We start from the raw sequence: 17,670 nt of genomic DNA, 5'->3' as shown, positions 1-17,670 counted from the left end.
TTGTATCTTCATAGGTTCATAGGTTCATACTAGGCTATCCACCCTAGGGCATTTGTAAGCCTAGCCATAGTGTGTGTGGCTTTTGCCTCCCCTTGCTATGTGAATATTATGGCCATTTATGATTTGCTTTGCTGTGCCTCTGTCTGGACGTGACACAGTGAAGACCCCCAGTGTAAATCTACAATCATCCATCCACTTGGCAAGATTCCTGTTGAAGAGTGTCAGTGAGGGGCTCTGCCTAACATGGAGTGGGATTCTGTTCCAGGGTGTGGGGAGCCTCTGGGTTATGTATCTGTCCCTCCAGCACATCCTATTTCATTATGTGTTGAGGTTGACATCTCTCACTCTCACAGCTCCGATGGCTTTGAGTTTTCTGGGGTGGAGCATGTCCATTACTCCTGTGTTTGACATGGCCTTGTACAACAGACATACAATGCCTCTGTGTAGGCAGTATGTGACTGCATTCAGCTGGGGTGTCTACAGCCAGGCAGCATATGACATATATTTGAGACCCTTTATCCTCTTGGTGAGGTACGTTTGAGGTCTTTCTAACTGCTGCAGGTGTCAGGTAAGGTACATCCCAAATGAGGCATTGTACTAGATTATGGGTCTGATAAGAGAACAGTATAGGGGCACAATGACCTCTGTTGACGTAGATGTGAATCATTTCATGATACGGTGTCCAATATAGACAGTCTTCCTAGCCACATTGGCAATGTGAGTGTCACATAACAGGTTACTGTCCACTTGTGTCCCTAGGTCCCTGATTACTCCTTCCATACATAATGGTTTACCACCTATGTGGTAATTTGTGAGTACCTTGTTTGGTATTTGGTGGGACATTCATACTGTCCAGTGTCTTCAGGATGGCTGGGTGCGGTTCCTGTGTGTGAGAGTGTGGTCTGTAGCATGCTACAGACTGTACAGCAGTCTTGCCTACGGTTAGTTGCACATGCGTGGACTCCAATGCCTTGTGCATTGTCAGTTACCTGGATGTATGGCTGTCTGTGCTGAATATGGATACTCACCCTCCTTTTATGTTTTGTTCCAGGTTTTGGGGCCATAATGCATGATATGTGGTATAACCTGGTAGTGCTGGTGTGCTGTCAGGAGGCTTGCAGCAGGTTTCTGTCACTGCACAGACATCGATGTTCTCCATACTGGGGAGGGCCTCGGGAGCATGCATATTGAGGTTTACACATCTGGCATTGGTCAGCATTACCCTTATGTTTCTTTCCACTTATGTTTTCTAGGGTGGTGGGTTAGTCTTTTCAGCCTTGCCTATGAAAGGCTCTATGGAGGTGGCAAAAGCCTTATCCAATATCCAGACGCCCAGGGGTAACAGGTGCAAGCCATCCCTGCAACAGCTGCATGGCTTGTCAAGCATGACACCCCAAGCAGACAGACATTGGATCCCCTTGGAATGACACCAGTAATTGTGCCACTTGTTATAACTGATCATTCTGTGTTTGTACTGTGGCATCATTCTTGGTGAGGGTAGGATGTTGCAAATGGTCAGTGTCATACCGGACTGGACTACATAATCAGAGAGCTCATCTATGTCTCTTTTCATGTAGTCCGGGGAGGTACATCTCAGGTCATTCACACCAGCATAGACTATGACTGCATCATATTTCTACTTGCTTTGGGGTGACCTGCATACTTGTGTTATGTGGTGTATTGTAGCAGCCTACAGGCAGCTTACTGTACCCTTTCCCTTGTTCAGTCTGGTGTGCAGGACAGCAGCGTGTCTCACTATGGAGTCACGTATTACAACTGTATCAGGCATGTTGTTTCTCCTTCTGACCTGTGACTGTTTGGCACACCAGCTTTGTGTACTATGTGTTGCATGTGCTATGTTTGGAGGTTGTTTGATTGGGTGTCTGCTTTGGAGGCCTCTGTTGGTGTGGTGTGTTTGTAATTCATGTTTATGTCTTTGGTTTGCAGTTGTGATAGGTCTATTTGGGACTGGGTTTGTGGTGTGTGTGGTTACCTTCTCCTCCTGACTAGTTTTGGGAGTACTGAGTTGAGGGAGCTCAGCCTCCAGTATGGATAAATGGTTGCATCTCTCACATATATTTGTATTTCTTGGGGGGAGTTGAGGGTTGTCTGTGTACTTGGGACAGGTGTAACATTGCCTCAAGATTCACAGATTCAACTTGTTGTAGCTGGCCTTAGTGGATTGTATGTGTGGACATATTTTATTGCTATACTACTGATCAGTGATTACTTCTTTTTTTATGTTTGCTCTATCATGTAGTAGCTTCCTCATTCTCTTGCATGGTTTGGTAATGGCTGAAGTCCACCATGCCAGATGCCTGTGTGTATGGCATTGTGTCTTGTTTTAATTTAGGATTGCATAATCCAAGCATTCCTGGCAGTGTTCATGGAATGCCTGTATAACAGGTTCTGAGGTGTGGCCCATATTTTGCACCTGCACAGGGCCTTTAATGGATTCCACATCAGTTTTGAGGAGTGCAACTTTTGCTTTACACATGTTTTTCACTGTGGTTTTCTGGCCAGGGAGTGTGGTCAGGATGTGTATATCCAGTGTGGTTATTCTATGGTCTGGTCTTAGCAGTGAGCAATACACTTCTCATCTTGCCATCCAGTACCCATGTTGCTGATTATCACATCCAGTATGCTTACACCTCTTGTGGGAGTGGTACGTTGTTCCTGGGTATTTTGGTTTATGGATTCTATGAACTTTTGTCCTACAGTGTTGGAGCTAGTATAATGCTCCCAGTCTATGTCTAGGAATTTTCAGTCACCCAATATAATGTGGTTTGGAGGACTTGATATATTCATGTATTCCAACATAGGCCAGGTGCAGTTCCTGGTGTTGGGATGGTAGTCTGTAGCAGGCTATAAACTGGGAGACAGTTTTAGCCACTGTTACTTGACCATGGCTAGTCCATGCTGCTTCTTGTTGTGGTACCAACATGGGGGTGTGGTTATCCTTGACAGTTATTGCTAGTCACCCTCCTTTTGTAGCTTGTTCCGTGTTTTGAGGCTGTACAGCACAGTATGAGGTGTAACTTGGTAGTGTTAGGGTGCTGTTGTGAGCCTTGACCCAGTTTTCTGTTACAGCACAGATATCAACATTCTCCATACTGGGTGAGTTTAGACTGCATTCATCTTGCTGTTTAGACTTCTGGCATTGGGTAGCATTACATCTAGGTTCTTATCCCTTCTGATACCTATGGAGGTAGGTTTGTGTTTTGAGCCTTACCTATTCAGGGCACGCTGTGGGTAACAACAGCCTTTGCCAGTATCCATACGGCCTGCACTGATAGGTGCACGCCAGTCCTAGCAGGTGGAGCATCATGTCATGCTCAGCATGTCATCCCAGGCTGGCACACATTGGATCCCCTTTGACTAACTGCAATACTTCAGCCAATTATTGCAATTGATCATCTCATTGTCATATTGTGGCATGATGCTTGGTGAGGGTAGGATGTTAGTCACGGTCCTCAGGTGTGCATATAGTACATGGTGTTACATTACTTAACACATGGCATTCATGCCTCAGGTGGTGCTGCAGGGCTGCCTCTGTCGGATGCACATATTACACTACCTGTACATGTTTGTAAGCAGGTCATGTCATTTTAGGCATCCCTGTTATTATTTGAGTGAGTCAGAGGGGGTATCATTCCCAGGGTTCCTACTGAGCCAGTGTATGTGCTATGCGTTGCCTCTTTGCCAAGGCCAGGGCATACTGGGCATGCCTCCTTCTGCCTACTGGGGCAGGCTCAGGTTGTTCCTCCTCCGAGTCACGCTCTGCCTGTGATGGCCTTGGCAATGGTGAGGGGCTGTTTGGCCCAGCCCTTTGTTGGTCCTGCTGCAGCTGTTTTCGCAAGATCATATTATGTAGCATAGCACATACCATGAAAATTTGGGTACATGTAGTTGGTGTGTACTGCAAGGCTCCACCAGATGTGTCCAGACACCGGAACCGTGACTTGAGCAGCCCAAACACATGCTCTATTACATTACGTGTTTGTGCGTGTGCCTCATTATGGCATTCCTGTTCAGGTGTGTGTGCATTTCTGATGGGTGTCATCAGCCACGGCTCCAGTGCATAACCTGCATCCCCCACTAGGTGTCCGTGTGGGATGTCCCCATTGGCAAATGTCTGGTACAACTGCATCAAATGCCAGATGTGGGAATCATGGTAGCTCCCAGGGCAGCCAGCACACACATTCATTATTATGCCCTGGGCATCACACACGACCTGGCAGTTGATGGAGGGGAAGCCCTTGCGGTTAATGTAGGCCCTACACTGCTCATCGGCTGGTGCTTTGATGCATATGTGCGTGCAGTCTATTGCACCCACTACCTCAGGGTATTCCGCTATTTGCTGGAAGAGACGCATATTGCTGGCCAATACCTCACAGGCATTGGGGAAATATACATGATCACTGACATGTGCTGACATGGCATCCAGGAACTGGTGCAGTACCCTGGAGGCTGATGCCTGTGATATCCCCATCATATCACCAGTTGGTCTTTGGAAGGTACCTGTTGCTAGTATTCTTAGGCCAACACATACCTTGGTTTCCACTTTGATGGGTTCCCCTCTGTTGGTTCTGTGTGTGAGGCGTGGCCTGCACAGCTCAACTATTTGCTGAAGGAGCTCTCTGTCCACTCTATAGCGCTCTACTATCTCCAGCTCATGTAACCCGTGGTAGGTGACCCAGGGCCTGTACCCTCTTCTCCGTCTCCTCACTGTGGGTTGTCTGGCACCATCTGCATTGTCACCACCCTCAGCAAGTCACCTATGTCTCATTATGACAGCTATGGCAGCCCCTAACATTTCTGCTCTGAGTTCAGCTTTTTCAGTTTTCACTTCTAATAGCTTACTCCTGTCTTGCAGTGTCTCTTGAGAGAAACATCCTGCACTGCTGTTTGCAGAGTTGTAAGTGCCGGGCTGGGCTACTATTCTGCCTGTGTAATTGCCTGCTTCTAATTGTTTTCACCTGCTAGCTCCAGCCGTATTCCCTGCTAGCTTCCTATGAATTCTGTTGCTTCCTTTTTCCTTTCTGTTTCCTCAGTGGGGAGCTGCGTGCATACCAGCAGAAACACACTCACAGTGCTTACACGGCTCAGAATCTGCTTATTCAGGTTAAAACGCGCGCACATCAGGGCAAACAGTGTTAAACATCTACCAACAGGCTCCCACATGCTCAGTCTGCCTTACACTCGCGCACACTGTCCTACTCGCGCTTCATGGCACGCACATGTGTGCATGCACGCCCAGCAAGAAACTTTGGTGTAGGTAACTGTGTACACCTTCCATTTCTTGACTTTCCCATGCTTATCTTGTGGCACTCCTCTTTCCATGATATGTGTCTGACATCTGTCATGTAACACTGACCTCCAATGAACTGCATTTCTTTCTGCCATTCCCCCCTGTGATGTCACCTATCTCCTACTCTGTTCCTCCCCTTATGCAAGTCTTACACTACTCAGAATGTGCTCATTTGCTATGTGACAGTGGAATTCAGTATCCTAACACTCATTTGCATCAGATTGCCTACTAATGCTTAGTTACATGTCTTAGACTCAGCTTCCCCCCTTAGCAACCACTAAACGGTGGCCATGTTGTTTTTGGTCTGCTGGTCCCTGCATTGTAAATCCATGTATTGCATAAAACCCACATTTGTGGGTTTATAACATTCATTTTTATGTTTTATATAGCGCAGCCTGTTTGCACGGGGCTGCGCTGCGTTTAAACACCGGCGATCGACAAAAAAAAATATATATTTATATCTCGTATTTGCATTGGGGTACCTTGCCAATGGCCACATATTTGGCCATTGGCATGCTGCCTGACACATATGCACCCTTTATTTGGAGCTGACATGGCTCCATTGTGTTTTTTGCAGAAACGTACTCAGTTGTCAACTGAGTACATTTCTGCAGCTAAAACGGCTCTTACACCAGCTGCTTTGGGCTTCCTGGATCGCTAATCTACCTCATTTGCATGCTATTCAGCTGCAAGTGAGGTGATTAGCATATCCACGTCCACTCCGTGTAAGAGACGTTTTAGTTGGTCTCTTACATGGACTTTAGGGCTGTTCCTGGATCGCGAAGGCTGCATGGAGTCTTACACTACTCTTAGACTCCGTGCAAGCCTTCGTGAATCCTGCCCTTGGTCTTCTGCTGCTTCCATTGGTGCTTTGCTTATTTGTTTTGAATTACACCCTTCGCTGTTCGGCTGCTGCTGTTCTCGTTTACATGATAGTAGAAATATTCTAAGTGTTCTTTTGGATTTGTCCCTGATTCTGCTCAGATTTGTCCAGGCTGCATGGAAATGATGCGTTTTTGTGCAGTGCAAAAATAGGGTGTTCCACATTTTGATTGTTTGTCACACATTGCTAGGGTCTGTGTTCTACAATGGCCTCTTAAGAGGTTGAGACCCAATGCATTATTGCAAACTGTGATCTTCAGGCTGACATAGGAATGAGGCAGTTAGAACTAAATCATTAAAAATGAGCCATATGCATATACTGTGTAACTGGTAACAAAAGTCAAAAATACACTGCTAAAGTATCATATGAATAATTCCTTAGTAGTAAAAGACAGGAAGATCACATTTTTTCATCTCCTATCAGACATTTCCAGTGGAGAATGAGATCTAGGTATTAAGATTGGTAAATGTATTTATTTACTTGGTTAGTTACTTTTTGTTAACCGGGTTAGCTCAACTAGGATAATGGGATATTTTCCGTTATGAGCCAATGTGGTATTCATTCTGACTTGGAGAAATTTGACCAGGGCACTGGAGAACTTCCCCTACTTGTCACTGTTGTGCATAGGATCCATTTTGGAGGAACACTTCCTGATTCCATTCCAGGTGCAGAGGCAGGCTGGAGAAACAGGAAGACAGATGGAGAGAGAAGGAGATGATGGAGTGGTGAAAGAAATGAAGAAGAAAGCAAATACTGAGACCAGAGAATGTGTGCAGGATTTTGAGGAAATGTTTCAAAGAAACCTGTTTGATGGAAATGAGTCAGCAAGTGATGGATGTATAATTACAACCTTCCAGTTGGGATGTTTTATTGGCCAGTTCATTTCCTGTTTTTTCTGTGCTGCTGTAAATTTTGTTCATTTGCATAAGTTAGCAGTGCCCTGTAGAGTAGCTAACACCAAGAAAGCAAATTTTCCACGTAGAACGGTCCATAAAACTATACCCTGCAAAGCAATAATATAGAGCAAACACCTTGCTTAGAGCAGCTAAATGGGTGCTAAGTGACAATAACTACAGATTTAGTAGAATTCAGTATTGTGTAAACATTAAAGTTAGTTGAATTTAGTACTGTTTAATATACTCTGCCCCAATAAATCACCGTTTTTAGGATGCATTAACAAAGCACCCTTAACAGCTTTCTAACCCGGATACATACACCATGCCCTTGTAGCTCAGTAATCAAAGGACTGGACAGTATGGATATGCAAATTCCTAAGTTCTCTGCAGCCAGCTTCATGGCTATGTACATCCTGAGACAATGTAGCAGTTGTCTCATGTTTACCAACAACCATTTAATTCTTAAAGAAGCAGAATCAGTATGCGAGAGGTGTACTTACACAATGACACAGGAGGCTAAACTCTCACATACAAGCACACATTAGGTTGTCAAAACTACTCACACAACAGATAGACTAATGTTTGCTGAGGCACTCGAAAGCAATCTTCTTAAGCAGCAAAGATTGCCTAAACCACCTGTTGTCAAAGCTAGGCCTCAGCAAGCCCAAAGGTGTTCAGAAAAAAAAAAGAAACCACCACCTAACACCATAAATACTAGCACTCTCAGTGGAGCCCAAACACTAAGCTCCCTAGGCAAGAAAACAAACTTCCCAAGACTCATAATAGGAGGACTCCATTGTAAGACATAACGATGCCCCTTTTATGCCCCTTTAAAGAGGCTGAGCAAGAAGATATCTTTTAACTGTTTATCTGGAACCAGGGTCTGCCACAGGTACCAGTATGATTCCATCATAGTTCATGTAGATGTAAATGACCTGAGATGTACCTCCCTGAACTATATGAAGAGAGACATTATGATGCTTTCAGACTATGTGCCTCAGGCTGGTATGAACCAGCAATGAGCAGCATAATTACCATCACCGAGGATAAATGCCACAATATGAGCAAAAAATGACTGATTTCAACAACTAGCTGTCTTTCTTGTATCATTCTAAGGGGATCCAATATTTGCCAGCTTGGTAGGACATGTTTAACAGACCATACTGCTTTACCAAGGGTGATCTGTACCTTTCCCCTCTAGGCTTTCATATACTGGCTAAAACTGTATCCACTCTCATAGTGCTTTTTTAGGCAATGCCAAAATGGCAAACCTACTGACATAGCAAAATCAACTCAACTGATCAAGATGTTCTGCTCAATGCCAGGAGTCCAAATAAAATCTAAACCCCCTGCAAACCCTCCTCACAATTGAGAATACAGACATCTGAGCAGTTACCAACACATGGCTTAAAGTGGCAGAGAGTACTCCAGCAGTGCAAGGTTTCAGTGCCTTCCACACTTTTATACCAGTAGTTGCACAGACAAGGGCTAAAGGTGGAGGTGTCTCAACATACATCAGTTACAAGCATACCGATAGGGTGGTCAAACAGAATAATGTGTTAAGAGTTCTTCCACATGCAAGTCACCATAGACAAAATTCTGTACCACTTCCTAGTCAGCTACATTTCATCCTGTGTGTCCCAAGAAGCTCACAATGCATACTTGGACATACTGGAGATAACTACCATCCAAACCTAACACCCTACTCATGGGAGAATCTAATTACTCCTTTACAAACTGGGAATCCTATACAGCCTCAAATCTACAGGTGCAGGGATTCCTGGACTTTGTAATACAAATTCTCTTGACCAAATAGGGAATACGCCCAGTACAGGCTCCAACATACTGGACCTCATGTCCAAAAATATGGGAGAATACTACACACACTCAATGTTTTGTCCTTCCTGGTAAGGTCTAACCATAAAGCAGTTACCTTCAAAATCAAAATCAGCTCTGTAATCCCATCAAAACCATTAACAGTTAGGAACTATTCCAAGGCAAATTACCTTTTATTATGTGATGCCCTTCCAAACCCCAAGAACACAACAGGCTATGGTGAATTGCTCTCAGTAACTCTGTATAACTCTAATGGTTGAGGAGCTAGCTCCTTCATGGAAAATTGTAGCCAAAAACTCACTTTGTACAGAGGCTGAAAAAGGGTCAATATGTTTCTAAAGCACCCAAAAGACAAACTTTTTCCATTTACTTCTATTTTCTTGTAGAAGGTTTATGGGAAGATAAAAGTATATGATGGATAGGAGAAGAGAGCATGGGTTTTCTGGCTTAAAGGAAGTGGAGAAACCACGCTGTCCACTTTAGGATTGAAATATCTGGATGAGTCATGCTTGTCGGCTGAGACAGAAGGTCTGGAATTGGATCCAGGTGGGTAAATTAGATGAGGTCAAAGAAAGGGAACCAAATCTGTCAAGGCCAGTAACATGCAATGAGGATTACTTTGCTCTTCAGCTGGAAAGCTTTCTGCAGAAATTTGAAGATCAAGGGAATTGGGGGATATGCATAGAGGAGACTGGGGGGCCAGTTGTGTAGTAAAGTGTCACTCACTGATTCCCCCAGTGGGGGGATTAGGGCATAGAAGCTACTGTACTTGCTGTTTAGGGGAGATGCAAATAGGTCGCAGGAAGGCTGGCCCCATTGGCTAAAAATAATTTCTGCAACTTTCGTGTTGACAGACCACTCATGAGGTAGCAGAACGGACATGCTCAATTTGCCTGCTATCATGTTGGATTTCCCCAGAATGTGCATTGATATCAGAAATGGTTGTATGAGATCACCCATTGCCACACACTTAGTGCTTCTCAACACAAGGGGTAAGACCTGGTTTCTCCTTGTTAACTGATGTACCAGACCACTGACAAATTGTCTGAATCTCAACTGTTGTGAAAGGGAGGGAGTCTTGGAAGGCCTGCAATGCTAAGAGCATTGCTCTCATTTTCAGGACATTGACATGTGTATTGACCTCTTTGGGGGACCAAGTGCCTTGGACAATTTTCCCCAGAACATCCCCCCACCCAATATGGGATGTGTCCATGGTCGCTATGGCCTTGGGCTGAGGAAGAATGAAAGGAAAGCCTTGTAGAACCCGATCGGATCAAATCCACCACCAAAGGTATCGCATGCATGCCTGAGTGATTCTTATTTGGGCTTACATGTGTTGGTAAAGAATAGACCATTGTGTTGCTAACATCTACTGAAGAATTCTCATGTAAAAACTTTACTACAGGGACTAGGACTATAGCTGCTGACATTGATCCCAAAGCTTGTAAAATCAATCGGGCTGAGAATATGATACTGTGAATTATTTTTCTGACCTGGAATCTAATTGTTTGTACTCTTCAGAGAGGAAGAGAAGCTGTCACTGATACCATGTTGAAAAAAAGCTCCTATTAATTGAGATGATTCTAATTGAGATTTGCTGTAATTTATGGTTATTCCCCAGATGGATGCAAGTTTGGAGTACCAGATCTCGTGCTCCTATTAGTGGATGCCTGGTCGGGGCAGAAATGAGCCAGTCATCCAGGTACTGAGACACTCAGAATCCCTGTAGTCTGAGGTGTGCTGCTACTACTGCCATGCATTTGTGAACAGTCTGGGGGCTGTGGCGAGGCCAAAGAGCAGTGCTCTGAACTGGTAATGACTGGCTCCCAGACAGAAGCATAGATATATTCTAGACTAACTATTAATTTTTATGTGACAGCATGCATCCTGAAGGTCTATGGAGCACATCCAGTCATCCTTGCAAAAGAAGGGCAGAATGGACTGAACCATGACCATCCAAATGTTTGTATGCCAAACTAATTTGTTCAAGTTGCTGAGATCAAAAATCAGTCTCCAGTTCCGTTTTCTTTTGCACCAAAAAGAATCTTGAGTAAGTTCTGGATTCTATCTGGTCTGGTGGGACCTCTTGGATGACTCTTTTTTTCTAGCAGCTATTGTATTTATAGTGCTGTTGCTTTTCTCTGACTGGGTGGAACATCAGGAAATTTGCATACAGATGGAGGTGGAAGGGAAAATGGAATTATATAACCTCTAGAAATAATCCTCTGCACCAATGTATCTTTTGTGATCTCTAGCTAGGTTCTCTGGTGCAAGGACAAATGACCCCCAATTGCCTCCAGAGGGGGGGCAATCAGGCCTCCCTTCAGGACCGCTGGTAGGGTCTGTCAGAGAAAGAATCGCTAGACCCTTGGTTCTGTGGGCCTCCTCTGCCACGTGAGTGGCGTCTTCCATTTAAGTTCCCCCCTCTGGGGAAACTATCTCCATGTGGATCTTGGAAAGGACCCTGGGACTTCTTGAACCACATTTTTTGTCCTCCTGGTTGTTTCCTGATAAAGTTCCTTTAAGAAGTCAAAAAACGTATTCCCACTGCAGAGAGGTTCTTTCCATCTTGTTCACACCTGGAGAGTGTGCACAAGATGAACCATGATGAACCATGACTTGAAGGGTTCCACAAAATCACAAAAGCACATCCAGGCATGCCTCCCAATAGAAAAGGCTGAACCCGACAGCCTTAAGGTACCTTCAGCAGCATAACAGATACACCTCATGGAAGAGTTAGAAATAGATTGTAGGGTTGCCAACTGTGAGGCCACAGAAGTCTGAATCTCAGCAGTAGTGGTCTCAGAATGGAATTTTGACAGTTCCTTTATCAAGTCCATTTGTAGTCTTGTAAACTGTGCCAGGTAGTTCAATGACCTGAGGGCAAAAGTCGCTGAAGCCTACATAAGCTTCCTAAGTCATGATCATCAGTTCATAGTGATTTTTATTGTTACTTTAGTATTGTACTACTGTTATTTTTTCTGCATTTATTGTATTTTTTTCTATGTGGTGCTTTTCTCCCAGGGCCACTGCTAAAAAAAGGACATGTCCAGCCAGACTATCCCGGTAAACAAATGTAAAATAAAAATAAATAAATAAAATAAATCTCTCCAATGCCCTAGCCTCCCTGTTAGGGGGATGGACATTGGAACTCTGGTTAGCAAGTTCCTTCTTGGTGACTGCTGCCAAGACCATAGCATCTATGGACACTCCCTTACCCCAAAACTACCTTCCTACAGGTGGTGCCAGAATCCGATCTGGTCTTTTGGTGATTGGCTCAACTGTGTCAGGCTCCTTCCACTCCCACCTACAAATCAAGTCAATGAGCTCACTGGTGGGGGAGCTACCTATCAGGTAGACAGGCCAGACCCAAAGGCCTCCAGGAATACTGATTCCTCTGGAGAAGGGTTACTGGTAGACCAACCACCCCTCTGCTTAAGGATCTCAAGGATGTCTCCAAAAAAACCCTCTTCAGGTGGTTATCTTGGGAACCCCTCCCCTTCACTGTAATCAATATTTTCTGTGACTGACTCCTGAAGGATGTCCAAGTGCATCCTCTTGCACTTCCTCTTCTAGGGAATTCTTCAGTGGGGTGCTCCAGAGAAGTGTTGGAAGAGATTGTAATACCCTGCTGGGTAACTTGCAGACTTTGGGCTGGCTGTCCCTGTGGCATAGAATGATGGGGCTCAAGGCGCAGAGACACAAGGGATCAAGAGGGAAGATCTGAGGGAGTAGGAACTGTCCGTCATGCAGAAGTGAACACCCTCTCCACCACTTTAAAGGCAGAATGCTCTGGGGAGAAAGAAGCCAATGGACCAAAGAAGCCATGATTCTACTCCATCATCCCTCTCATACTGAAGGCAGTCCACCTGAGCCGGAAGCCAGAGCCAAGCTGTCCAGTGCCAAGGCTCCAAGGGGAAAACATGACTCCCAAAACTTCAGAGTCAACTCTAACTCCTTGGATCCAGCATGGATGCTTTGGTTCCAAGAGTTGTTTGGCTCCAAACCTGTCAGAGCTGGTGCACTCAAGAGTCAGTCTCAGAGCTGAAAATACTGACATCTTTGGATAAATCTGGATGGTCCTGGGAGACTCAGAGCAAAGGGCTCTGAAATGATCAGTTGGATTGGAATAGGAGCCGATACTGGTGGAGTAATATAAACTAGTGTTTCCTGACCTGAAGAGGAAGGAATTGGGAGAACACCAATCTGAATCTGCAGTAAGAGGAATTTTCTCATCAGCCTGTCCACATCAGCCTCTGTCAGACTTCTGGAAGAATGGGAGAAAGCTAGCGATGGTGACCTAGAGTGCCGGCGGGATTCAAGTATGGTGATGATACTCTGGAGGGTATTGGGTCAATAGATGGTGAATACCTGGTTCTGGGTAAAGGCTTTAGATCTGAGGAGCTAGGATCCAAAGCAGCCTTTGTCAGTTGCAATGCCAGCTGAGCAGAAGCAGTCTTTGGATCCAACTTATGTTTCTTCCTTGTGGTTCCATGGTAGGATCTGATGAGGGAGTCGAGGATCCCAAAGGCCTTGAAGGTTTAGAAGAATGCTCCTTTGACTTGGATTTGGTGGGTTGAGCTCCATCAATAGCCTATGTAAAGGATGTGGGTATGAATCCTTTTAAGATTCATTTATTTTTCTTGTCCACTATAGCTCGCGGATTGAAAGCCTTGCAAATGGAACAGTCAACTGAAGATTACGTGGTCCCAAACTACATACACACAAGGTGTGGGCACCAGATAGGGGCAACTTGTGTCCACATTTTTGGCACTTCTTAAACCCAGACCTTTTTCAGACATTTTAACATAAAAAACAGAAAAAGGAGGGTTTTTTTTTTGTTGGTACAAAAGCAAATAAGGGATTACCAGCAATAGTAAGAAGAGTTGCACTGAAAAGGCATAAGAGGGAAAAAGGGAAAGAAGAAATTCCCAACAATGGTAAAAAGATTACACTAGAACAGTGTAAAACAAAGGATTGATAACACAAACATTAAAATCTTATAGAAGAAAGATTAAAAATAGATATAAACTTATCTCTTCTGTACAGTTGCTCAAAAGCTCAAGACGACCATGTCCAAATGCAAAAGCGGCAAATGAGATCTGAGGTATGTTAGGGGTTGGTGCACTATGGGTAAGGGAGGAGCTCGAGAGATTTTTTTTGGTGGTTATGAGCTAAAATAACAGCAGAGTCAGATCCAAGGCTTGGATCTGAACCCAACTGTTGAGGAATGAATGAAAACTGACATCAGATTGTCCCTTTTTGTACTTACCTGACCAGAAGCATGCAGCAACTGGAACATCCTCAGAGGTTCCTTACAAAAAGAATACAGGGAGTAAACACAATATCCTAGGCTGATCAACTCAAAGCTCCATCTCTTTACTCAGTATTGTACAGACTTCTGAGAGGTGATTTTGCCTAGCATACAAGGGATCCTGGACCCTGTTTTGATGAACCCTTTGCACATCCACAAAACAAACAGCATCAGAACTACTAAATTAAAAGAACTATATTTAGACAGATGTTTTTCTCACAGAAATTTCTATTCTCTGGAACAGGCTTCCAATCCATATGAATTATGGCTCCTCCTTATCCCTATTTAAGTGCATTTTAGATTAATGGATGGGTAATCAGAAATTCATCCTTGGTCTGGAGCCTATGACTCTGATGGACAGAGGCAGTCAGTAACTCACCCCCTATATAAATCAAACTTGTGGGTCATACTTGGGTTGTGCGGCTAGGCTTATAAAGGCCCTAGTGGTCATTAGCCTACTATACACTACGATTTACTTAAAGAAATGGTGGTGCAGAGTGAGCCAGAAAATAAAGGAATTTTTTTTCCTGGGGCACACTATGGAGAAAATACAAAAGGAGAATGCAGACACAATCATGAAGAATAGTGGTGAGATGGAAAAGAAGACATATGCAGAGAAAGTAAAATAAGGCAAAGGTGGAGTAGCAGAAAAGAAGGCAGAAGAAAATGAAAAACAGATGTGCATGGTATGGATTCAAAGTAAAGAAGACAAAGAAATGGATAGGCATTGAGTGTGGGACAATTCAAGCTCATTTGGATATAAAAACACATGAGGTAAAAGCATTTATTCCTAGTAACAGAGACATTTTGTGATATATCTGAGACTGTTTTTTTCAATGGAAATTTTTCTTGGAGAATATGAAAAAAGAAAGACTGCAACCCATGGAATCTCTCTGTGATAAAAGCATTTAACAGGGAAACAAAAAGAAAATTCATGTAGAATTTCAAATAGGGGTAGAAAGAGAGACTCCAGAAGGACATTTGAAAGCTTTGTGCAAAGAAGCACTGAACATGCAAAAGTTTATGACAAAAGGGGTTTATAGAGTGATGGCTGGGATTGTAGTATTGTGTTAAAAACAGAAAGAGGAAAAAGTTATACATATACCAAGCATAATAAATGTGGAGGGGAATGCAGGTGTTGTAAAATATTGGGGGCAACTCAAAACATTTTTTTTTTCTGGAAAAGAAAGACATTTGATAAGTAACTGTGACAAAAGAAAATGTTATATTTGTGGGGAAATGGAACATGATGTAAAAACATGAATTGAAATGTTATAAATGTAACAAAATTGGACATTTCTGGATGGATTGCCAAAATGAAAATAAGAGTAAGGAAAAAAAGAAAAAGAAAGAGGAGAACATGAACAAAGAGAAGAACTTTTAAGCAGTAGAAACAGAAGAAAAATTAGGTGACAAAAATAATAAAGAGGACATAGAAGAAAGTTCTGAAATAATTGATGAAGACATAAACTGAGATATAGTAAAAGGGTAAAAAATAATTCTGTTGGTAAAAGGGTAAAAGACAGAAAAAGAAAATTTAAAGGGTTAAGTGCAAAATAAAAAGGAAATGGATGAAAAAGAATATACATAGCTAAAGACAGGTGCTTGGTATTGTGGTATAAGGTGTTTGATTCACAAACACAAGCTTGATTCTCACTTTTTGGAAGGAAATTGGTTAGGCTGTAAATGGCATAAAATGGCCTATTAAGAAAACTGACTAGTAATAAGCTATGAACTTATGAAACCATGAATCAAAGGAAAAGGGAAAAATGAAAATTTTAGAGTGCTTTTTTTAAATGTGAATAGTATTAAGAATATAGTAAGAAGAATAAGAATTTTAGAGTGGTGTAATACATGTGATTTAGATATAATTATATTAGAAGACACAAGATTTTAACACATGAAGAAAGACTACAAACAGAGAAACTATGGAGAGAAAAAATAATCTGGAGTTTGGGAAATGAGAGGTGTTCTGAAATAGCCGTATTCTATAGAAATACAGTAAAGATATTGGGCAGGATTCACAAAGCCTCTGTGTAAGAGATACATGGCTTACACGGAGGCTGCAGTTAAACGGTGTGACGTCAGCATGTCATGCATATGCATGAGGGCATGCTGAATCAGACCTAAGGCTAACACGGTCCGTGGAAGACAGCAGGGCGTGAGGTCGAGCCCTGCAAGCGGACACGCCCCCAGAAGAGTAAAAGTGCCCAAAGTAAACACCCACGACAGAGGCAATGGAAATGTGAATAAACACAACACAACACAAGCCCCCACAGACTATGAACATAAAATATATAAATGAACATGTTATATATTTTTTTAAATCAGAAGATGTTTGCCTGCGGAGGCGCCTCGCTTATGCTGGCATGCCCGTAGCTTAGCAACAGTTAGCAGTCAGTGGAAAAGCATATAAGAACTAAATATGCAAAGTAAACCAAGAAGCAATAGCGTAGTGGTAGAGACGTTGGCTGAAGAGCAGGCATCCATGGTTCGAGCCCCCACAGCATCAATTTTTATTTTTAGTAAAATAAGCATGAAACAAGTCCCTGATAAATATGTACACATATAAAATCATATTTTATGTAAAATGTAATGAAATAGTCCATTTATTTTGAAAAAATGTGAGATAATAAAACAATAAAAAATGCGAGATGTGCCTATAGCTGAGCTACAGTTTAACAAGGTGAATGCATCTGCCCATAGGTGAGCAGTGGTTTAACAGGTGTAAAATGAGTGCCTGTTGGTGAGCAGTGGTTTAACACGCTGAAACTGTGTGCCTCTAGCTGAGCTGAGCGTAATATGTGTGCTAACAGCCAAATGAAGCGTAAACCAGCGACTCGCTTGCGCAGAGCTGCGCACCACGCCAACAAGCTAACCGACGGGCAACGTTGAGCAAGCTGTATCAAAACTGCCTTTACATAGATACACCCCCTAGCCTGTCTAGACAGTCATAAAAAATAAAAAGCAGTGGCCAGGTTCAAACCTAGGATGCTATGCACCATAGTTAAGGTACTGAACCACTAAGCTATGACAGCAGTACCTAAACATGCAGTAATAGCAAATATATAAGAATGAATACAAAGTGGAGCATGACAAAGCAGGTTTTGGGAAGTTGATACAATTCCAAAATGGCCAATCACAGATATGTGCGGGAAAAACGGCATATATAAGCCCCATAGGCGGGAATACACAGCATAAATGATTGTAGAACTAACTTGCAGCCAGAATGTCAGGAGTAGGTGAGGGTAGATGCTTTCGAGCACAGAGGTGGGGCATTGAGGAGTCCAGATACATGGTCTGGCTCCTAGTCCAAAATCATGAGGCCCAACTCATGCAGGGCCAGGTCCTGTGGGGAGCATATAGGGCTGAGGCATGGGACCGGTTGGCTCATGATCTCACCAGTGCCACAGGGATTCCAAGGACTGGT

This window comes from Protopterus annectens, chromosome 5.part0, assembly GCF_019279795.1.
Source record: "Protopterus annectens isolate FY-2018-M chromosome 5.part0, PAN1.0, whole genome shotgun sequence".
Taxonomy (NCBI): domain Eukaryota; kingdom Metazoa; phylum Chordata; order Ceratodontiformes; family Protopteridae; genus Protopterus; species Protopterus annectens.
The sequence above is the reverse complement of the archived record's forward strand: the minus strand, read 5'-3'. Positions refer to the sequence as shown.